Below are 24,716 nucleotides of genomic sequence, written 5' to 3'. Positions count from 1 at the left end.
CTTGGCTGTTATGACTCTTAGGACAAACAACATTTTTATGAATATTGATTAATAGATCTATTATTAATGTTATGTGCCCTCTTTTGTGCACATTCTTATTAAACTTTCGTTTTTTAATAAGTTTGTTTTAAATAATGCTATTTACATAATTAATATTTAAATCATAATAATTAAATTATTATTTGGATAGTTCCTTACCAATAGAGAGTGGTCACTTCCAGACTAGTACTAAGTGAAAGGATACAAAGATTGTAAGAGAAAACATCAAAATACATTCTGTAAAACAGCCATTCAAACAATATTCTCATAATTGTGAAAGTATATTAGAAACATTATGCCCCCTAGAGGAACCTCTGACAGTGGACAGTACAGCAGGAAGACAAAAAAAAACGTGTGGTACTAGTTTTTATTTCCACAGATTGAAGAGGAATTTAAACAAGTCATGCTCTCTATGTACTGAAATGGGCATCTCTTTAAAAATTGTAAAATATAAAGCATACATACTAAACATGAATTAGACTATAATTTGACAGGAAGGTGAAACAACCAGCACAATTAAGTGAAAGTGATAATAAATTCTAAGACTTCAGCACAACCTTCAGCCCTGGAAGAGGAGCTCTACTGTTCAGTGTACCGTGAAGTCTTCAAGCATCCAGTTGTTCTAACATGTACAGTAGCCATAGTGTCTGTAAATTCTGTCTGGAGCAGCACTGGGAACAGAAGAAATCGTGGGATTGTCTAGTCTGCTGGAATAGATCTACCAGCCTCCTCTCAGCTTGGCTCTTAATAAAATCTGTGAGGCCTTCTTATGGAAGAGGAGTCAGAGACATGCTGCAGAGTCTAAAGTGCTCTGCAGTCTGCACAGTGAGAAACTCAAACTCTTTTGTTTGGATGAAGAGCCTGTTTGTGGTGCTTGTCAAACTTCAGTAAAACAAGCAGAAGACAGCACAGAAGCATAACATAGGAAAATCATTTTCCTAAGAAAGAGAATAATAAATTTGAGTTTTTTTAGGTTAAATCACTTTTTTCACCATATATTAAAATTAGTTTTACAGACTAATAAATATGTTGTTTGCATTTCTAAAACCTCAACAGGCTGACATACTATATATTAAAATAAATATTGTTTTTGTGAACCATTTTGTACCTTCATTTGTTATTTTATTTTTTTTACATCAGGCTGTAATTGTGTTATACTGCTCATGTTGCTAGTTTGGATCAGTGTCAGTGAGCAGTGCTGAGCTGTACTGATAGTAAGATCTTCAGTGTTATGTTCAGGGTTCTTCATTTCAGAGATGTCAGTTCCTGCTATTCAGATGACAGGTTTCAGGTTAATTGAAATTAAAGGAATGCAGTTAATGCAGAGTTTTTTTTCTTGTGGTCCCAGACAAATTTTAATTGAGATAATTTATTAATTGTCCTATGTTGCTTGTGACCTGGAGTGAATTTCAATGTGCTTATAGGAAAATTGGCCCTGGCATGATTGTTCGCATGTGTTACCTGTGATGGACTGGCATCCCATCCAGGGCGTATACTCCCTTGTGGTCATTGCTTGTTGTGATGGGTCCCAATTCTTTCACGACCCTGTATTGCATGCATTGGTTAGATACTAAACCAACCAAAAAATCTAATCCCTGTAGTGTGACTTGATTATGGAAATAGGAGTAGTGAATTTATTTTCATACTCATTACTTTATATAGGTGCACTACCACCTTGTTGTCAGTGTGTTTCTGCAATAAACTTTGTCACTTTTTTCCAGGAGGAGATTAAGGCTGCACTGTAGCCCCTGCAAAACAAACTAGAAGTCTTAAGTAACCTTCACCACAAATATGATCAAGCTGCTGAGCACATGAAATGACATCTTTCATTTCAGTCATCGAGTGCAATATTATTTCTACTAAAACCTAAAAAAAACTGCCTAAACAGGGGTGGTGTAGTGGCTCTGTGGCGAAGAATCTGCGCCTGTGCCTGGAAGGTTGTCGGTTTGTATCTCGCAGCTGGCAGAGGGAGGAATCCTACTCCGTTTGGCCCTGAACAAGGCCCTTAACCCCAACTGCTCCAGGGGTGCTGTATAAATGGAGAGAAGCTGTGCTCTGACCCCAAGCTTCTCTCCTTGTCTGTGTGTTTCATGGAGAGCAAGTCGGGGTATGTGGAATGTCAAATTCCTAATACAAGAAATTGTACAGTGCCTTGCGAAAGTATTCGGCCCCCTTGAACTTTTCAACCTTTTGTCACATTTCAGGCTTCAAACATAAAGATATAAATTTTTTATTTTATGTGAAGAATCACCAACAAGTGGGACACAATTGTGAAGTGGAACGAAATCTATTGGATTTTTGAAACTTTTTTAACTAATAAAAAAATGAAAAGTGGGGCGTGCAAAATTATTCGGCCCCCTTGCGTTAATACTTTGTAGAGCCACCTTTTGCTGCGATTACAGCTGCAAGTCGCTTGGGGTATGTCTCTATCAGTTTTGCACATCGAGAGACTGAAATTCTTGCCCATTCTTCCTTGCAAAACAGCTCGAGCTCAGTGAGGTTGGATGGAGAGCGTTTGTGAACAGCAGTTTTCAGCTCTTTCCACAGATTCTCGATTGGATTCAGGTCTGGACTTTGACTTGGCCATTCAAACACCTGGATACGTTTATTTGTGAACCATTCCTTTGTAGATTTTGCTGTATGTTTGGGATCATTGTCTTGTTGGAAGATAAATCTCCGTCCCAGTTTCAGGTCTTTTGCAGACTCCAACAGGTTTTCATCCAGAATGGTCCTGTATTTGGCTGCATCCATCTTCCCCTCAATTTTAACCATCTTCCCTGTCCCTGCTGAAGAAAAGCAGGCCCAAACCATGATGCTGCCACCACCATGTTTGACAGTGGGGATGGTGTGTTGAGGGTGATGAGCTGTGTTGCTTTTACGTCAAACATATCGTTTTGCATTGTGGCCAAAAAGTTCGATTTTGGTTTCATCTGACCAGAGCACCTTCTTCCACATGTTTGGGGTGTCTCCCAGGTGGCTTGTGGCAAACTTTAGACGAGACTTTTTATGGATATCTTTGAGAAATGGCTTTCTTCTTGCCACTCTTCCATAAAGGCCAGATTTGTGCAGTGTAAGACTGATTGTTGTCCTATGGACAGACTCTCCCACCTCAGCTGTAGTTCTCTGCAGTTCATCCAGAGTGATCATGGGCCTCTTGGCTGCATCTCTGATCAGTCTTCTCCTTGTCTGAGCTGAAAGTTTAGAGGGACGGCCAGGTCTTGGTAGATTTGCAGTGGTCTGATACTCCTTCCATTTCAAGATGATCGCTTGCACAGTGCTCCTTGGGATGTTTGAAGCTTGGGAAATCTTTTTGTATCCAAATCCGGCTTTAAACTTCTCCACAACAGTATTACGGACCTGCCTGGTGTGTTCCTTGGTCTTCATGATGCTCTCTGCGCTTTCAACAGAACCTTGAGACTATCACAGAGCAGGTGCATTTATACAGAGACTTGATTACACACAGGTGGATTCTATTTATCACCATCAGTCATTTAGGACAACATTGGATCATTCAGAGATCCTCGCTGAACTTCTGGAGTGAGTTTGCTGCACTGAAAGTAAAGGGGCCGAATAATTTTGCACGCCCCACTTTTCATTTTTTTATTTGTTAAAAAAGTTTCAAAAATCCAATAGATTTCGTTCCACTTCACAATTGTGTCCCACTTGTTGGTGATTCTTCACATAAAATAAAAAATTTATATCTTTATGTTTGAAGCCTGAAATGTGGCAAAAGGTTGAAAAGTTCAAGGGGGCCGAATACTTTCGCAAGGCACTGTATATGGCTTATAAAGTGATCTTATTAGCTGCACCTGCTCAATCCTTTTATCTTGTCACCTGAAATGACGATGTCCACACTGGGTTGTATCTTAATGAGCTATATCCTTGGAAACTAGAAAAATGTGTTACAATCTCATCAAAAGGATAAATATCCCCACATATACAGTGGTGTTAAAAGGTGTTTGCCCCCTTCCTGATTTCTTATTTTTTTTGCATGTTTGTCACACTGAAATGTTTCAGATCATCAAACAAATTGAAATATTAGACAAAGATAACACAAGTAAACACAAAATGCAGTTTTTAAATGAAGGTTTTTATTATTAAGGGAAAAACAAAATCCAAACCTTCATGGCCCTGTGTGAAAAACTGATTGCCCCCCCTGTTAAAACATAAATCAACTGTGGTTTATCACATCTTTGGAAAGCTGAGTTCAATTTCTCTAGTCACACCCAGGCCTGATTACTGCCACACCTGTTCTCAATCAAGAAATCACTTGACCTGCCTGACAAAGTGAAATAGACCAAAAGATCCTCAAAAGCTAGACATCATGTTGTGATCCAAAGAAATTCAGGAACAAATGAGAAAAACAGTAATTGAGATTTATCAGTCTGGAAAAGGTTATAAAGCCATTTCTAAAGCTTTGGGACTCAAGCGAACCACAGTGAGAGCCAGTCTCCACAAATGGCGAAAACATGAAACACTGGTGAACCTTCCCAGTAGTGGCCAGTCGACCAAAATTACCCCAAGAGCGCAGCGACCACTCATCCAAGAGGTCACAAAAAAACCCACAAAAACATCTAAAGAACTGCAGGCTTCACTTTCCTCAGTTAAGGTCAGTGTTCATGACTCCACCATAAGAAAGAGACTGGGCAAAAATGGCCTTCATGGCAGAGTTCCAAGACGAAAACCACTGCTGAGCAAAATGAACATAAAGGCTCTACTCAGTTTTGCCAAAAAACATCTTGATGATCCCCAAGACTTTTGGGAAAATACTCTGTGGACTGACGAGACAAAAGTTGGACTTTTTGGAAGGTGTGTGTCCCATTACATTTGGCGTAAAAGTAACACAGCATTTCAGAAAAGGAACATCATACCAACAGTAAAATACGGTGGTGATAGTGTGATGGTCTGGGGCTGTTTTGCTGCTTCAGGACCTGAAAGACTTGCTGTGGTAAATGGAACCATGAATTCTGCTGTCTACCAAAAAATCCTGAAGGAGAATGTCCGGCCATCTATTCGTGACCTCAAGCTGAAGCGCACTTGGGTTCTGCAGCAGGACAATGATCCAAAACACACCAGCAAGTCCACCTCTGAATGGCTTAAGAAAAACAAAATGAAGACTTTGTGTTACGATCCCTGCCTCTCGGCAACGGAGGAGGCAGAAGTAGGTGTAGCCCCTATCCATCAGTTCACCTATCAGTTTTCCCATTCACCACCACACCCCCGTCTCATCCTACTTAAACACCTGTCCTTCCCTACCTCGTTGCTCAGTATTGGTTTTCCCTATCGAGCTTCCTGGTTGCGCTTCTTCTACTCTGTGTTTGTCTTGGATTTCGGCTTACGGTTTTTCCCTTTGGACTTCGGCTTTTCGGATCTCGGTTTGGATTGGTACTTTCGCTCTGTCTTGGATAACTGGCTACCCATGGATTCTCGGATTGCTCTACGGACTACGACTTCGCATCACACTTCGGCTTTGGTACACGTTCCCTTTCGGATATCTTGCTCCCCCTGGACTCTCGGCTCGTTCCTACGATTATGGTTTACTTTCGGTTTACGACTTGGCTTTGTTCGCTCCTGCAAGTGGGTTCACTCACTAGTTCGGTCCCTATTACCGAACTCGTAACACTTTGGAGTGGCCTAGTCAAGGCCCTGACCTGAATCTGATTGAGATGTTGTGGCATGACCTTAAAAAAGTGGTTAAGGCTCGAAAACCCTCCAATGTGGCTGAATAACAACAATTCTGCAAAGATGAGTGGGCCAAAATTCCTCCACAGCACTGTAAAAGACTCATTGCCAGTTATCGCAAATGCTTGATTGCAGTTGTTGCTGCTAAGGGTGGCCCAACCAGTTATTAGGTTTAGGGGGCAATCACTTTTTCACACAGGGCCATGTAGGTTTGGATTTTTTTTTTCCCTTAATAATAAAAACCTTCATTTAAAAACTGCATTTTGTGTTTACTTGTGTTATCTTTGTCTAATATTTCAATTTGTTTGGTGATCTGAAACATTTCAGTGTGACAAACATGCAAAAAAAATAAGAAATCAGGAAGGGGGCAAACACTTTTTCACACCACTGTACGTCATACAGTATGGTGTTATTGATGGATTCATGGGGATTTTGTCTTTGTTGCTGTTTATACTTGCAAATGTTGTATTAGTGTATATCAATAAACTTTCAAAGATACTCGCTTTGTCACATATTTGAATTTAATTTTCATTATTTTATTTTAAATATTTTAAAATAATATTAAGCATTACTATTACTTAAAAATAAACTCCAACAATATTGTTGTCCAGCTTACTTGACATTCACCTCTGTGTCCCTCTTTATCTTTTTACATCTACCGCATCATGTCCACCATCAGGCGAACCATGCTGTTTCAGAAACATTAATACGGGGAAGTCATAGCGAATGATCAATGAGCAATAGTATTATTCTCTGAATGTAATAATTCTTTCGAAAATATTGTTAACCTTTATAAGCAAGCAGCTATATCACCCTGCAACTTACTAGAAACCCATTGGAGATAAGCAGATGTGAGTCTGGCCAGCAATAGGATGGGAGACAACAACAATAATAATAACAATGACCTAAAATTCACATTTAAATATTCTGTATCCTCAGGTAACTTCAAGTCCCTATGTCCTTCTTGCATACAATATAGTTACAATAATTACCCTACTGTTACAAATGAACTGCAATCTCAGTCCTTCTCCACAAGACCTCAAACCTGTGTCCTAGGGTTTACAATGACACTTTGTTTTCCTTTTTAAACAAAGTTAAATAACAGAGCTTTTCAAGACATCAGATTATTGTGTAGACTGCAAAGAACTCTGTAGACAATAAGACTCCATGGAAAGATGAGGCAGCAGCAGCCTCAGAAATATAGCAGTTAAAGGACCTGACAAAGTCCAGATATGCTCAATTTTTTAAATGGATAAGGGAATAGTCCACAAAAATTAAACAGAATGACCATGTGATCAGATATAACCAGCTCAAGGACTTTCAGCTGAGGCCTTGTCATACTACTAGGATAAACAAGATGTACAATGTAGCCCTTCTTGGAAGGACATTAACATAATGAGTGAAGTAAAATCCATCTGAAAAAACCTGAAAGTTTGTGAACATATGGATGACTAATGTATCTTACAATAAAGTAATTAAAAATGAAAGTGAATAGCTATCTTATTTTACATTAATTTGTGTTTAAGTTTTATCAAGGGAGATTAGCCCCCCCGAAATCTTCACAACTTAATACTTTAGGCTCCAACACAATAACCATCATCAAAATTAATCATGAATAATTTTGAATTTCTTTTGGAATCAAGTTACAGTATGTTATGATAAAAAATTGCCATAGAAAATTAGCATCACAGTTTAACAGTTTTAAAATGGCTTTCCTCTTATTTCTACACTATTTTATAATGGTTTCCATTATGTGGTATTTGTAACTGTAATATAACCTTCAGGTCCAGGTCACTGGTGTCTCACAGGTAAGGGTCTGCAGTCCAGCTCCACTCTCTGCAGTACCAGCTGCTCAGCCTCTTCTGTTTCAATATTTTGGGGAGACCCACAGAGAGCTGGGGTGGTGTGGTGGCTCTCTGGCTAAGGAGATGCGCCTATGGCTGGAAGGTTGGCTGTTTGTATCCCGTGGCTGCCAGAGGAATCCTACTCTGTTGGGCCCCTCTGTAACGTCCTTAACCCCAACTGCTCCAGGGATGCTGTATAAATGGCTGACCCCAAACTTCTCTGTCTGTGTGTCTCATGGAGATTAAGTTGGGGTATGTGAAAAAAGACAAATTCCTCATACAAGAAATTCTATATGGCCAATAAAGTGCTTATCTTAATGGCCCAGTCTGGATTCATATTGACAGCTATACTGATCACCCTGCATTCTGTTAGGACACTATTACTAGTAAACACTCTGGAGCCCTTTTTATAAAGGGTGATATAGTATGCTGACTGTTACATGTTGGATGTCTAAAACCTTCAAATTGAACATACCATCTAATACAACAAATATAAGTATTTCACTGTATTGTTATATCTTATCTTATCTGAAGATAAAGACAGGAAGGAAAATGTGAGGCAAATTTCTTTATTAATTATTTTATTTATTAATTCACTTAAATAGTAAATGCACAATATTTATTAAATCAATTTATAAAGAAAGCTAAATGAATCATTTGAAATCTCAACCTGTTATTACATTTGCACTGCCTGACTCACCCAAGCATTGCATGGCAGCAAAGAAGCATTTTGATAACATTTTACCCTTTTCCTTATTAGAAACATTTCCCATCCTTGGTAAAAAAAAAACTCAAAAATGTTGTCAAACTGGACATTCTGCAATGAGAGGATCCATGAGTCAGCAAATGTTGCAGGTGTCACGATATTAGTTCCCCCTCCTTAAGGGTGCTCCAGCCCTTTCACTAAAGACTTTATTCTATGCACCTGCTCCCTATTCCCAGCCCACCTTAAAAGCCAGGCGCTGACACTCTTCCGGGCTCTGCATCTGATTTCCATATCGTGCGAGTCCGGGACCTGGAAGCGCCTGGTCCCGTTAAGGTTTTAACCTCGGTTCCCGTTCGCCGGTTCCGACCCGGCCTTCGTGGTTTTTAATTCCTTCCTCTGATGGATCTCCTGGTTTTGGACTTACTTGTGTGTTTTTGGATTTTCCCTAAGGATTACTCTCGGGTTGTTCGCCTCGGCCACACCTCCCCTGTGCACCAGCGCACCTTGGACACGCCCCCTTGTCTTCAGCCCCGTTTTCCTGCATGACGTTTCCCTAGTGTTTCCCCACTCCGTCGGACTGTGTCGTCCGCATAGGGTCCGCAAGGAACTGTTCGTTACAGAATGCAGAGCCATCACCTGGACCCCGCGGACGGCACCCTGGCAGCCTGGATTCCATCGGTTTTTTTTCTCCCCTTTTTTTTCTTAGGGCTTCGGAGCCGCCCTGAAAAGGAGGGGCGTACTGTCACGATATTAGTTCCCCCTCCTTAAGGGTGCTCCAGCCCTTTCACTAAAGACTTTATTCTATGCACCTGCTCCCTATTCCCAGCCCACCTTAAAAGCCAGGCGCTGACGCTCTTCCGGGCTCTGCATCTGATTTCCATATCGTGCGAGTCCGGGACCAGGAAGCGCCTGGTCCCGTTAAGGTTTTAACCTCGGTTCCCGTTCCTGTTTCTGTTCCCCGTCCGCTGGTTCCGACCCGGCCTTCGTGGTTTTTAATTCCTTCCTCTGATGGATCTCCTGGTTTTGGACTTACTCGTGTGTTTTTGGATTTTTCCCTAAGGATTACTCTCGGATTGTTCGCCTCGGCCACACCTCCCCTGTGCACCAGCGCACCTTGGACACGCCCCCTTGTCTTCAGCCCTGTTTTCCTGCATGACGTTTCCCTAGTGTTTCCCCACTCCGTCGGTCTGTGTCGTCCGCATAGGGTCCGGAAAGAACTGTTCGTTACAGCAGGCAGTTCAGGTTTTTAGTAATTATTTTTTGTAATCAAAAATATCACTAAATTAATCATTGCATTATTGTTATTGCTATTACACATTATTCCTAGTTATTTGTTTCTTAACTGGAGAAACAGAAGTGGATGAAAATGTGACAAGAAAATATTGTTCTGAAAAGCAAGTTGAAAGAAAATAAAAGTCAGGCTGTAACCGAAGAAATGGCAGCAAGATCTCCTGTCCTGGAAGAGCTCTTCTGTCCTGTGTGCTGTGAGATCTGCAAGGATCTTGTTCTCCTGACCTGTATCCACTTCTGTAAATCCTGGCTGCAGCAGGACTGGGAACAAAAGGGCTCTTAAGAATGTCCACTCTGCAGGAGAAAATGATTTTTATCCACCCAACATGGATCTAAAGAATCTTGTGAGACCGAATATATGGAAGGAAGACAATCACTTCTTCCAATTCAGGGTCACAGGGGAGCCACAGCCTATTCCAGCAAGCAACAGGCACAAGACGCCAGTACATTGCAGGGCACACATGGACACAAACATGCAGACACTCGCAAAAAAGGGACATTTTCCCAGTAATCAATAAACCTATATCAGAATATCTTTGAACTGTGGGAGGAAACTGAAGCATCTGGAGGAAACCCACACAAATATGGGAAGAACATACAATCTCCATGCAGATAGGATCCTAGGTCTGGAATTGAGTCCAGGTCCCCAGCGCTGCAGGGAATGCTAAACAATACACCTCTGTGCCACCCCCATAGAATATTCTGTTCAATCACAGTACTGAAGAATACCCTTCTACAGCAGCCTGGTTCCTGGTCATCATTATGGGGCCTTGGGTTGAAAATTCCAGTTTTGGTAGCTGTGTCAGTAAAGGAACAAGTATTACTTTATAATTATATTACTGTATATATCCATATATGCAGGTAGGTATTCAAATGCAACAAGTAATATTGGATTTAGTAATAATAATTCCATACACTTACAATATATAGCACTTTTCTGAATACTCCACTCAAAGTGCTTTACAGTTAATGGGGACTCCCTTCCAGCACCACCTCTGTGCAGCACCCACCTGGAAGATGCGACAGCAGCTACAGTGCACCAGTACACTCACCACACCTCAGCTATTAGTTTGGAGGAGAACAGCTATCAGCTTGTCAGGAAACATTAGCTTTCCTAGGAGGTTTCCTATCAGGGTTATCAGTTGTGAGCTGCAGGCTGATATGGCTACTAGCAATTTTACATTATGAGTATACAGTATGAAGTGGGCATGTTTTAAGGTTTTCCTGAGACACAAAAATGTTGTGGCAGTTTATGGGTGCCACCTCATTGATGGTTTGGATGAGTTATGTTTTCTTATGTTTTCTTATCTAGCATGGAAAAACAAGGCTCAAAACTGTTTCTTAATTAGTTTGTTACTGTTAAGATTTAGATTTTGCTCTATTGAGAAGGGTGGATTGTTCTCTTCATGTGAGGGGAGAACTGCTGTCTCAAGTGGAGGGAATTTAATCTTGGAATCTGATTCATGAGTAATGGTAGAGGGAATTGTGAGTTTGGCCAGCAGGTTGGTGCAATGGGTGCAATAATGTGGATGTTGCAACAAACAGCGGTTTTATATTTTGTCTGGTTACATAAAGCACATATGTTCTACTCATCCATCCACCATCCATCCTTCAACTGCATTATAAAATAAAGGTTCACAGGGGACCAGAGAACTGGTTAAGACTTGGCTAGAAATTAGTTCAACTGTTTGGTTATGTTTACTGCTTAATGGACAATATGAAAAAAGTAAACTGTGCAGACATTCTAAGTCTGTCCACAGTTTTACCTTTAATCACTCACACACTCACAGGTAGTAATCTACAACAAGCTTATCACTCAGGTTGATTTATATAAGTATTTAGGTGTACACATAGACAGTAACCTGTGCTGGTCTACTCATGTTGAGAGTGTTTGCTCCAAAGTTCAGCAGTGCTTATATTTCCTGCGAAGACTAAGAGTGTTTGGGGTTCAACAGGAAGCAATGCTACTCTTTTACCATGCTGTAATCGAGAGCATTATAAGATATGGTATTTCAGTGTGGTTTGGTAATCTATCAGTTCATTTTGAACTTTGAAGGTCATGTTTCCCTGTTTGTGTGTCTGTGTCTCATGGAGTGCAAGCTGGAGTATGCGAAAAGACAAATTCCTAATGCAAGAAATTGTATAGGGCTAATAAACTGAAGTTATGTTATGTTATGTTAGTGGTTGCCGAGGGATTCAGTCCGCTAGGTTGCTGGAGAGATTCTACCTGGAAGGTACAGGCAACGGAGCAAGCAGAGGGGCTGGTAGAATTCCAGTGCAAAAGCTGCTCCCAGAATGAGGGTAACAGAGTGTGCATATACAGTAGTTCAGTGTGCCAAAGGTATTAGAAATAATGTACCTGAGTGCAGAAAAAATCTTTATCATGCAAGCAGTACAGTTATTAGGCCTTAAATAACACCAGTGATAAAGGCACTGTTGAAATTAAATGAAAACCAACAGACACAGGTGTCCCTATTTCTCTGTGGTTGTGCAATAGACTGGTGTCCCAGCCAGGAGCAGAGCAGTCATGAGCTTTAAATCATGTACAACTCCTGATTATTCTCTGATTTACTGTGGAAGTTGCCAGAATCAAATGCCTATTGATGATGAATTATTGGCTTCACAAAGATCTAATGATAAAAGACAGAAAGAACTTTCCTTTCATTATTTTTTAAAATAAGTACATCTAAAACACAAATAAGAACAGAAAATCATGGCATGATGTGAATATCTGACATATGCTAATTACTTGAAACTTGTTTGAAAGCTTAGGTCAAAAATATCCTGTGTAACTGGATTTAAAGATAAAATGACTATTTTTAAATGTATCCTTCTTTCTCCTAAACAGATCTTTATGGCCATTATTCTGTGTGTTTTAAAGCACACAATTAAGAGAAAGTATGTCAGACTTTGAGCCGTGACTGAACTTTAGGTGTGCCTATGATTTCTTTTGCCACGGCCCTTATTACTGTGAGCTTGTCTACTGCGAACTGAAATTGCATACATACAATACACTTTAAATAAAACAATTAATTTAAAATCAAATATGGGAATATCATAAGTAAGCTATCATAACTTCTGGAATATAAAAGCACTGTTTAAGGTGAAATTAAATCTGTCTTGTACTTTGGTCAGAAGCTATTACAGAGAACAAGATAAGCTGAAACTCGGTGAAGAAATGGCAGCAAGATCTTCTGTCCTGAAAGAAGAGCTCTCATGTCCTGTGTGCTATGAAATCTTCACTGATCCTGTTCTCCTGACATGCGGCCAGATTTTGTAAAGCCTTTCTGAATCAGTGCTGGGAACAGAAGTGCTCTTGTGAATGTCCAGTCTGCAGGATTTTCTGCCACCCAACCTAGCTCTAAAGAATCTCTGTGAGACCTATTTAATGGACAGAAACCCAGGAACATGAATATGAATATTAATTTTCACATCAGGTTTTGATCTGAGTTACCATGTTAAAAGCAATATAGTTATTCATTAAAACTGAATATGTAATTCAAATTGAAGTTAAGTTATAGCCCATTGGGAGATGTTCTGTGATAATGGATTGATGGATAGGCAGGAGAGCGAAAAAGACCCTATGAGTAGCGGTGAGACGGGGGTTAGCCTGGGCTCAGCTGTTCAGGGAATGCCGTATAGAAACCTATGCCCTCAGGTAGCGGACGTGGGGCAACCTGGTGCTGGGCAGGTTTCAGGACATCCAAACATCAACTCTGAGCGAAGGCAGCCTGAAAGACCCGGAAATATATAGCCCCACAGAGAGAGAGACACCGGAAGGACAGCAAAGAACCAGAAATGAGAGACAGGACAAAGAAGGAGCGCCCTCTGGCTGCAGAGGGCATGACAATTTACTACATGGCTAAATATATCATACTTTTATTTGTTTTTATTTTGGATTTTTTAGATGCAGTAAACTGAAGTCATGTGCTCTCTGATTGCTTCCTAACTAGAAACCAAGGAAAGCTATGGTTCTATGAATCATTGGGTGTGGCGTGAATACCACTTCCTATCTCTCTTCTGTTCGTCAGAAGAGAGATACTGTAGGTAATAGAGCTGGGTGTCAGTCTTTTTCTCCACCATAAAGCTGGAGTAAGATTCTATTATTTCATTCCAGGAGGAACTCAACATTTCACTGATGCACCTGCAGAATAAACTACAAGCCTAAAATGAAGTAAAACAAACATGGGCTAAAACTGCAAAGCACATTAAGGCTATAGTATGGAAATTGTAAACTGTGTATAAGATAAATTAAAATACTAAGAATGAAAAATGTGAACATCTGCATCATTTCAAAGGAAAACAGCTACTCATGCATAGCTGTTTACAGTATTTGTTTTAAAAGAGACATAAAAATCATGTTAAATCTGTGGAACTTCTGTAGATCATCTGAATGAAAAAGAAATCAAGAATAAGGTACTTCTTAGGATATGCTGTAATAGGGAAGGATTTATTGTGAATTCAATTTAGAAATTAGGCTTTGACCCCAGTTTGTGTAGGAAGCGAATTTCTAGAAAATACACACTATTATTGAGGGCATAACAGCACAACATGGTTTCAGAAACCATGTAGACAGAAGAAGTACGTATTTCTTCATTTATAAGACTAATGAATTAAACATGAAGAGCTAGGATTATTATTTGCAAATACATGCAATAGTTCTGATTATCTAGGCTCAGAATTGTATAGATTCATAGTTACAAGGGTCTCTCAGTGGCAAATTCTCTTTCCCAATGAGACACAAATTTAATAGAAATAGAATATTATATTCAAATTCAATAGAAGGTAAAGGTGTTGTTGTAAAATAAAGTGCCTTACACATGACTATTCTCTAAATAAATAATAATCTGAAATGAATAATAACCTGAAACTTTCTCACTACACTGAATAATACATCAAAGTACAACCAAGGGAAATTTATCTTGCCAGATGTATAAAACAAAAGCAATGTCTTTCATTTGAAAACAATGTCAGTGATTTAATTACTGTATCAGGTCATCTTGCAGACAAGTTTCTGCCTATTTGTACCTCCCACTTAGAGAGCCATTCCCACTCAGAGAGACATTTAGTATAAACAACCAACTGTACCATCATATCCAATTATCCTTTAACTAGACCCGAATAAAACTGACTTGTACGAAACTGAGTGCCAAGCACCTGGGCTCTCTGAAGTACAGATGCTGGGGATTGTTCAGTACAATCAGTACTATGAGGACTCAGGGTGAATAAAGTAAGACCTCATATTATTTAATTTGGTCACATGATTTAACATAACAAATGTGTTATCAGCACAGGTGAGTTGATGTTTCAATAAAAAAACAGCACTATGCTGCACTTTAATTCTTCTCAATTCTGGTACACATAACACTATGCAAAAGGATGCAAGCAAGAAAAGGCTGTTTAACCATATTGCTTTTTTGATTGTTTAGTAGCTTAGTAACTCTGAAATGTATGGATGTTTCTAAAAAAGTGCCCAATATATGGACCTTAATTATCTTGCTGCTCTAGATACCCACTATTTTTTGTGTATTAGTTGATCATTATTGATGATTATTTGTATAATGAAGCATTCTCTATTATTTGTCCTAAATCAATTTCCTGTTAAATTCCAGGTATGACTCAATTTTTCTTACTAGTGTCTCTTTTGCTTTAGAATTAAAATTCTGATTATCTGTTCCCTGAGACCAAAAATAATTGTTTTGCTCTAAAGTCGCTAGATTTGTAATTGTCTTGACACGGTGACCAAAACTGCATGCAGTACACTGAAGAGTAGCGTTGTGGACCATGCAGCTAGAAAGTTGTGGGTTTAAATCCCAGATGAGACACTGCTGTTGTACCCTTGAGCAAATTATTGTCCAACAGTCTGTCTATCAACTGGTGACTACTGCACCATACTAAAGATTTTCAACATTTTCAGAATATTTATGTGTGATCTTCCTTCATTTACAAGCTTCCATCCAACCTTTATTTCTCAGATGATTTTTTTCCAGCTATAGCTTTTTAAATCTTTGTTGGGATTTCTTTCTGGCAAGGGACAAGGCATTCCGAAGTTTCTACTAAAAGCATAACCATTTACCCTTTAGAGACAGCTATGAATCTAGCCGGTATGGTTTAGAATGGTGATAGGAAACTACAGTTCTCAGGGAAAACCCTCAAAAAAAGAATACAATGAAAATACAGGTGCTTCACTCCATAATCAATCCAAAGACCTCAACACTAACTACCATGCTGTCCTCTAAAAGACAATTTAAAATATTAAATGTAAAATGTCTTGTGGAAGTCAGTCTTTGATTTCTTTTTAACTCTTTTTATCTTTTCTTTCTAGCTCCGGTGACCCTGGACCCAAACACAGCAGCCCCTAAGCTCTCACTGTCTGAGGACCTAACCAGTGTGAGATACAGTGAGAGTCAGCAGCTCCCTGACAACCCAGGGAAGTTTGACCCCCGTCTCTGTGTGTTGGGATCTGAGGGATTCACCTCAGGGAGACACTGTTGGGATTTGGAGGTGATGAAGAACACCTTATGGTTTTTAGGTGTGGCCAAAGAGTCTGTCAACAGGAAAGGCAAAATCAATCTGAGCCCTGAGGGGTATTCTGGACTATATGTTTGAAGTATGGGATTTACACAGCACTAACCTCCTCAGAGATAAAGCTCACTCTGAAAAGGAAACCCCAAAAGATCAGGGTGGAACTGGACTGTGACTGAAGAGAGGTATTATTCTCTATCTTATTCTCTATGAAAAAACACCTCTCTACATTTTCAAAGACACATTTGGCGAAAGGGTGTTCCCAGTTTTCTGTCCAGGCAATAAAGGGGACCTTCTGAGAATCTGCCCAAGGAAGGTCTTTATAACAGTGGAATAGCACTGTTATAATACAATAGTGTGGTGAGCTCAGAAATATCCTCCTAAATGATATTATGACTGTGCTGGCCACAGCAAGCTAATAGGATGTGAGAGGCCAAGTTTCAGGCTGAAGTCATAGACATTTAAGTTCACTGCCTCCTGGGTTGATGCAGAGAGCACCCAATCAGAGGACACCACTCACAAACCTAAATCACAATAATTGTTTTAAGATATGTGGTTAATATTTAAACCATTTTGTTATATATTTTTATAAAAATACATTTGCAATTAATGAAACACCATTTGTGTATACATTTTATTTTTTTTAGTTCACATAAGAAAATATTATATAATATCTCATCTGCTAAAAAAACATAAAGGCATCTTTGTATCATTTGTGAAACTCTTTCCAGTTTACCTAACTGGTAAATGTCTTTTTAGTGAACTGAAACACTTCTATTAAAAAATGGAGGACTACAAAAGGTCAGAAAACTGTTTCAAAGCAAATTAATATTCTTATTCCATTTTTTGGTGTTGAGTTAATGTTTGCCTTGTGCAGAAGCAGAGTGAGGGAAGGGATGTTAGTGTGTCAAGTACTTAATGTGAATTTTTGTTCAAATGACACAAAACTGTATCAAAGAAGAATAAATTATCTGAATATCAGGAATCATTCTGTTTGGTTAGGACTCCTCCATTTTATACCTATCTTGTGTGGTGTCACTGCATTTTTTGAGTCAGCTCCATAGTGTTTTACAGGAGAACTATTGTCAAATTGAGGAGAGGCACATCTCTCACTGATGAAACTTTAATCCTGCACACATTTGAAACATTTCAGGAATTTCTATTTCACCGAGAAAGCCTTGGCCCAATCATATGACTGCCAGGCAACAACTCAACAATAATGGTCACAGTTGGCTATTAAAACTTAATCTTTGATTTAATTGCAGAAGTATTCATACCCTAATACAATTTTCACATTTGCTTTAAAACTTGGAGTCAAGCTTAGAAATGACAAATATGATTTATAGTATATACAGTCTACTTCACACATTCAAAGCAAAAAACAGAAGGCTGAAGAAAATACACCTACAGTACATCCACAGATCCTCACCAACTTCTACAGATGTACGGTGGAGAGCATACTGACCAGCTGCATCACAGTCTGGTACAGCAACTGCACCGCATCCAACCGTAAGGCACTACAGCGGGTGGTCAAAACTGCCCAACACATCAACGGCAGTGCCTTACCATCCATCCAGGAAATACACATCACCAGGAGTCTGAAAAAAGCCACCAAAATTATGTCTGACCCCACTCACCCCAGTCATAACTTATTTGTTCCCCTACCATCTGGCAGAAGGTTCCGGTCACTCCAGTCACACACAACTAGACTCCAAAATAGCTTCTTCCCCAGAGCTGTCAAGTTGGTGACGCCCCCACTCCCTCCCACCATATTATGATCTCTCCTAACGTCTTCCTGTACCCACATTGACTGTACTCCTACACCACTATACACACATGTAAGCCGAAATTGTACTGTCCCCGTGATAGCCCAGTAAAACTGTACCGGTTGTAATAATATTTAATATTAATTAACCATACTATTTTTAACCATACTATTTTTGCACTGTTCCAAGAAGTACCCTGCACTGTTTTTGTCCTGTTATATTTTCTCTGTTTGTGGAATTTTGCACAGTTTTGATTACTTGATTACATGTTATTTATGTTATGTGATTACATGTTACTGTTATTGCTATTGTGTTACTGTCTATTGTCTTATCTTCTGTCCTATTTATATACTGCACCTGAGTGACTAATGAGAAACACTTTTCATTATACTATGCACCTGTGTAAGTTTAATGACAATAAAGTTGAATTGAAATCAATAAAAAGATAATTAAAATTTAAGAAAAATTGAAAGTTCATGGTTCTATAATTATTCTAACCATTCGATATATCAAACCCAAATTTGCTCAAAAGTAACTTATTGAGCCACATAATCATAGTGGCCTCAGTTAGTGAATTAAGACTAAACCTTTTGAAAGTGAACTTTCAAAATAACAGGCACAGACAGATTGAAAAGTATGAAAAACAAAGACACCCTTTAAGCATGTTGAAGATGATCATTAAGGAATGGAAAGCAAAAACAGCTTAGATCAGGCTTTTCCTCCAAACTGAACAGCTTGAGAAAGAGAAGACTGGCAAGGGATGCCACTGTGAGGCCAACTGCAACCTTGAAAGAGCTAGGAAGTTCAATGGCTGGGATGGAAGAAAATATCTAAGAACATTGGCCAGTATGGCAGAATGTGAGGTAGATACCATTACTGAAGAAAACATCTCAAATTCTGCATGGGGTTTGCAACAGTGCATTTAAGTGATAATGCAAACCTGTGATAAAACATATTTTTAATCAGATAAAAGATTAAATAAAACTGAAATGTTTTAGTCTTAATGCAAAATAGTACATCCAGTGCAAACAGAACAGCATATTAACCTATAACTACTACACTACTGTCAGTGGCAATATATTATAAGGCTGCTTCTCATGGAATGGGAATGAGAAGGTTGTCAATAATAATAATAATACACTTTATTTAATATAACGCCTTTAAAGGTGGCTTCTCAAAGCGCTTTACAGGATGACAACTACAATAAATAAAAAGAATACACAAGATAAAACACAATTACAATATATAGAGGAGACCATGGATGGTGGTACTAAGAAAAGCAGGGGGGTGAAGAATGGAACCAGTTAAGTAAAGGCTTTTCTGAAGAAGAGGGTTTTGAGTCTGGATTTGAAGGAGTTTAGAGAAGGTGACTCTCTGATATCCTTGGAAAGATAGTTCTAGAGCTTGGGTTATAATAGGTATGGATGTATATGTGAGTATCGTCAGTGTAAAAATGAAAGCTGAGGCCTTAGAAGCTGATCAAGTGGGAACATGTAAATGCTGAAGAGCAAGGGGCCCAGAATTGAGCCCTGAGGAACACCAGACTTAACCATTTGAACCATTTGAGAGCAGTGTCAGAAACTCCAAACACAGTCTCAAGACGAGAAAGTAAGATGTTATGGTCAACAGTCTCAAAAGCAGCACTGAGATCAAGAAGGATGAGTATAGAAAGAGAACCAGAATCAGAAGCTATTTGAAGATCGTTAGTGACTTTGACCAGGGCAGTTTCTGTGCTGTGAAGTTGATGGAAGCCAGACTGGAGGGGTTCGAAAATGTTGTTTGTCATGAGGTGATTTTGTAACTGAAGTGTGACAGCACGTTCTAGAATTTTAGCGAGAAAGGGTAAGTTTGGGATGAGGCGAAAATTGTTAAGATTGTCGAGAGCCATGTTAGGCTTTTTTTGGCACGGGGCTAATGGCAGCAGTTTTGAGGACCATGGGTACAATGTCAGTGCTCATGGATTCATGTATAATATTGAGGACAATGGGACAGAGAGAAGAGAAACAGGACTGAAATAAAGTGGTGGGAATGGGATCTGAAATAGAAGTGGTGGGTTTCATGTGTTTAACTAGTTTATTGAGGGATGCTGAGTCAAGAAGAGAGAAGCTGGAGAGAAGGGAACCAGAGAAGTTGGATGAGGAGGTAGGAAGTATGGAAATGATATGTGTAATGGAAAGAATATGATGTTGGATGTTGTCAATCTTAGAACTAAAGTAATCTAAGAATGTGTTGCAAAGTTGCAAATGAGGCAGGTAATGTGGGGGGGCAGTTTGGCTTGAGCAGTCTGTTGATGGTAGAGAAAAGATGTCTGGGGTTGTTTTGGTGATTTTCAATGATGTGAGAGAAGTAGATGGATCTAGCAGACTCTATAGTAGCCTTATATTCACATAAGTAATCTCTCCAAGAATGATAATGTACAATAAGGCCAGAACTCAGTTTTGCGAGAGGCTGCCTTCATGGATCACAGATGGTCATTGTACCAGGGGGCAGGGCGAGAGAAGGAGATGGTTCGAGTTTTGAAAGGAGAAAAGGTGTCGAGGGTAGATAAAACAGCACTGTCAAGAAACTGTATTTTGTCCTCTAGAGGGTCAGAGGAAGAGAAACAGGATAAGGACAGATAGGACAGAGCAGAATTTGCAAACCTTGGGTGATCAAATGAACGGCAGTTGTGGAAATTTACAGAGCATGGGGGTGAAGTGTTAGAAACAGGTAATTCCAGATTGAAAAATGACTAAGTGGTCAGAGAGGCCTAGCTCAAGGGGAGAGCAGTGGGAGACAAAAGAGTCATTTGCAATAATTAAATCTAAGGTGTGTCCTTTGTTATGTGTAGGGGTACAAACAAGCTGAGTAAGATCAAAGCATCCCAATAGAGAAAGGAAGTCTTTAGCCAAACTGGAAGACCTTGAATCAATGAGTATATTAAAGTCCCCTAGAATTGTCACATAAAAGAAGAGCCTTGTTGGTTATGGAGTGGGTATTGAGTAGCACTGATCTGGCAAGTCTCAGGGATGCAGGGGGAAGCAGAGTGCGTTCCAGGTGCAGCAGTAAGAGGAGATTTTTTAAGTCGGCGCCGGTACGGGATGGACTTACAGTCGTACACCGAAAGGCAGGGATAGAGACTCTGCTGGCAGACGAATTAAAGGAACGGCATCCTGTGCTATGATGGATGTATCCCAGTATAACGGCAATAATCGAATGTCAAGACTGAGGGGAAATGGACAGAGCAAAGTACTGGTAAATCATAGTGGAAAACCTGTTTCAATCTGCTAAAGATGTAAAAATGGGACAAAAATTCACTTTTAGTGGGAGAATGTTCAAGTTCAAGTTCAAGTTCAAGTTCAAGAATGTCCCAAAGCTAATGGCCAAAGTTACACTGGAGCGGCTTAAGACAAAACATGCGCTTTAGTGACCCAGTCAAGGTCATGACTTATATCCTCTTTAGAATCTGAGGGAAGACTTGAAAACTGCTGTCCATAAGTGTTTCCCAAGCAACTTGAGAATGGTTGAGAAAATCTACCAAACAAAACAAGCACAAATTGTATCCAATTGTTACTGAAGGTGCTTCCACCAAATATTGAGATCACATGCCTGAACACTTATGCAATTGACATATTTAACCAAAGCTATACATTCACAGCTTTTTGTTTTCACAATTAATGCATCATGGGACACCTGAGCAATAAGAAAAACTGAGCCGTTTGTTTAAAAACATATGATTAACAAATTCATTAATTAATTTCTTGAACTGAAATGCAGATTTAATTAGTACACAGCAACCTCAACAGCAGTGCCTTGTTTTATAAAGATTTTTATTTTACAGTTAATCTTTATTAATGAAAATTGGTAATCAAGCAATTTCATGATAACTCATCTTCAATATTTTCTCAAACACACTTTAAAAGTAGTGTGCTACCCCCTAGAGGAAGCTAAAGGTATGATCATCAGGCATGTCCAACAAGAAATGTACTGTAAATGCCCACATAGAGTACACCTTTATGTCTTCAGATAATTCAAGAGATCATATATTTGTTCTACATAACAAATTAACTTAAATTCATATCCCTTTAAAAGTAGAAACCAGCCAAAAAGACAAACATTAAAGCAAAGTACAATTACATGTACTATACCTAATGTAGGTATTTTCACTGTACATACATATTGTAGCGTTTGCAGGTTCTTTTCAGAACTAAAGAACAGTGGAGACGCAATTAACCAACCAAGCACTAGCTTTATTTGTTAACAACCACACAAAACCAAACACAGGTTATACACACACATGAGGAGACTGACGGAACACGTACACATTTTTAGGGTGGTAATTACCTAACAACACACTATACTTTTACAGGACTACACAGGGCACTAGAACTACTAGGACATTATTTACACAGGTAGGGTCAGCCGCTGGTCATCGTGCTGACCCTCAGACTCTCCCCGGCTACCACTCCCAGCATGCCCAGCGGTACTACGAGAGCCTAGGGGCGCTTCCTCCTCACCACCAGGCGAGGGCGTTACACTGCCCCCACCTGAAGCGTCTGGCGTCTCGCCGACGTCGAACACCCCCCTCAGGCTGTACTTGTACTCGGCTAACTGCTGCGGAACCCTGCGTGAGCGGCCGCTGTGCCGCAGTGACGGCTGGCGACCCACGGACGCCCCACTATCGGCTGGCTCCAGCCCCGGCTGCTCCTCTAGAGCCTCCCCACACGGCTCCTCCTCCTGGGCCCGGTAGGGGGCCAGGCGGTCTCGGTGCAGGACCACCACTCTCCCCCGTGTTCGCAACAGGACATGGTAGCAGACCTCGCCCACCACCCCGAGTACCTCAGTGGGCCCCTCCCACGACGGCGCCAGCTTAGGGCTGAGGCCTTTGCGGTGGCGCGGGTTGTACACCCAAACTGAGTCCCCGGGCTGGAAGGCAGGCCCCCCTGCAGCGCAGGTCGTAGTACCGCTTCTGCCGGACCCCCGCCTGTGTCAGGTGGGTCCGTGCAAAGCTGTGCACCCACTGCATCTGCTGTCGCAGGTCCCACTCGTAGTCCGGTCCAGCCAGCGGTGCCAACCCGTCTCCGGGCGGCGGGCCGAAGACGCGGTGCACCCGGTGGATTCCTGGACCCCGGTCCTGTACACCCACGTCAGGATCAGCTGCCTGACGCTGCGCCAGGTCTGGCAGGCCCACCCCCAGCGGTTTACACTGTAAGATGGTTATGTGGCAACCTTCAGTCTGCAAATATTCAGTTTTTCACTGTCCTGCTTTATCAATCACATTTGATTTACGCACATTTTAATTGAACTGGAGTTTTCTGAATTCTAGTGCAAAGATGAATGGGTCACCAAGTCACTACTCTACTTAGAGACTGAGCACTGAGAGAAGCTGGGTTCCAGTCTGAGGTAACATACAGAGGTAAGTGTAATTCTGTTCCCATTGTGCTCCAGATGGGACTTACATAAACTTTGGCTACAGCTAACTTGTCAGGATAAGTTCCATGAAAATTTCACAGCATACAGCACAGGAGAGTCTCTCTGCCAGGCATTTCTTCACAGTTACAGTCTGTCTTGCTCTCAATACTGTTTTCTGATCACAGTCACAGAAATACTGTATGCTTTCGCTTTCCCAGAAAGATTTTTACAGTAAATTACAGTAACATTTCCTACTTCTGAACTCAAACCTGTCAGCACATCTCCTCTTTTTCTGTTGGAATGTAAGGTGAGAATGGTCACAGGTTCCACTAGGGAGCAGAAACCTTCTGGCAAATCTCTGCCAAAGGTCTGTGGAGGCACAGTATTTGCTCGCTGCCTTTATTTAAACATTTTTACATTGTACAATCTGTATAGGGAAACAGTTGTGCATACAACATATACACTCAAAACACCAACCCTAACAAAGCTTCAAGAGTTTTTTTTAACATACAGTAGAAGATTATGAGGCACCTAAGAATATTCATTCTGCCATTCACATATTCTTATCCTGAATTAAATTAACAACATTAACCCATTGTGGGCATCTGTGAAGTTTCAAATACTGTCTAAAGGAGGAAATGGCTAATAAAAAGATTTCTGAAGTCTTCCTTATTCTGAAAGTTCATTTTTTCCAGGTGTATTATTTCTGTACATCTGCTAATGACAGCAGGTAAAAGAGTCTGCAGCTCATTCACGTTCTTTGAAAATATAAAAGTCATGAGAAAATAATATGCTGCCATCATGCTTTTCAGTAAACATACTGTAGCGCATTCGCCCGGCACTGTGGCTGAAGAGCGCCCGGCTGGGGTACGCGGTGAGGGGCAGGACAGGAGTGGAAGTGGTCAGGTCAGAGTTTAGGAAGGCCGCTGACCAGTGCAGCTGTCCCACAGTGAAATGGGCATACAGTTTTCCGTGTAAATAGTTCCCTGGTTCCGCACCCCTAGGTGTTACTCTCTCGCTGGCTTGCGCTCTGGCTCGCTGGCTCTCTCTGGCTGTCTGTCTTGTGTCTCCCACTCGGCTGGGCGCGGGACTGCTGGCTTGCAGGTGGTGACGGAGAGTTTTTAACTCCACAAGTCTGAGTCTCTGTGTTCGAATTCATTACAATACTGTATAACTGTGCATGACTGCAATACATAAACATTCTTCTCTGTATGTTAATATTTCAACAGTGTTTTCTGTGAAACAGTCAATATGTTTTTTTCCCCACTTTAGAAGTGTCATGACGGCATTCTTCATGAAGGATGTTTTTCTCTTTTTTGCCAACATTACACAATGATTTTAATGTCGATATAAAAGTAAATGTGAAAATACCTGTATATCTTTACTATTTGTAAATCTGAATAGTTGCTGGGCAACTGTTTTTTTTCCATCAAAAATAAGAAACAGTGACGTGTCCCTGCCTAAACTAAACAT

At 40.3% G+C, this 24,716-nt stretch overlaps 2 pseudogenes; one reads left to right on the top strand and one right to left on the bottom strand.

Annotated features, from left to right (window-relative positions):
- Nucleotides 1-24,716, bottom strand: part of LOC102686268 (zinc-binding protein A33-like) — a 97,285-nt pseudogene that overhangs the window by 59,213 nt on the left and 13,356 nt on the right.
- LOC138241817 (uncharacterized) lies at nt 560-23,043 on the top strand (annotated as a pseudogene).

This window comes from Lepisosteus oculatus, chromosome 11, assembly GCF_040954835.1.
Source record: "Lepisosteus oculatus isolate fLepOcu1 chromosome 11, fLepOcu1.hap2, whole genome shotgun sequence".
NCBI classification, from domain to species: Eukaryota; Metazoa; Chordata; class Actinopteri; order Semionotiformes; family Lepisosteidae; genus Lepisosteus; species Lepisosteus oculatus.
The sequence above is the reverse complement of the archived record's forward strand: the minus strand, read 5'-3'. Positions and strand labels throughout refer to the sequence as shown.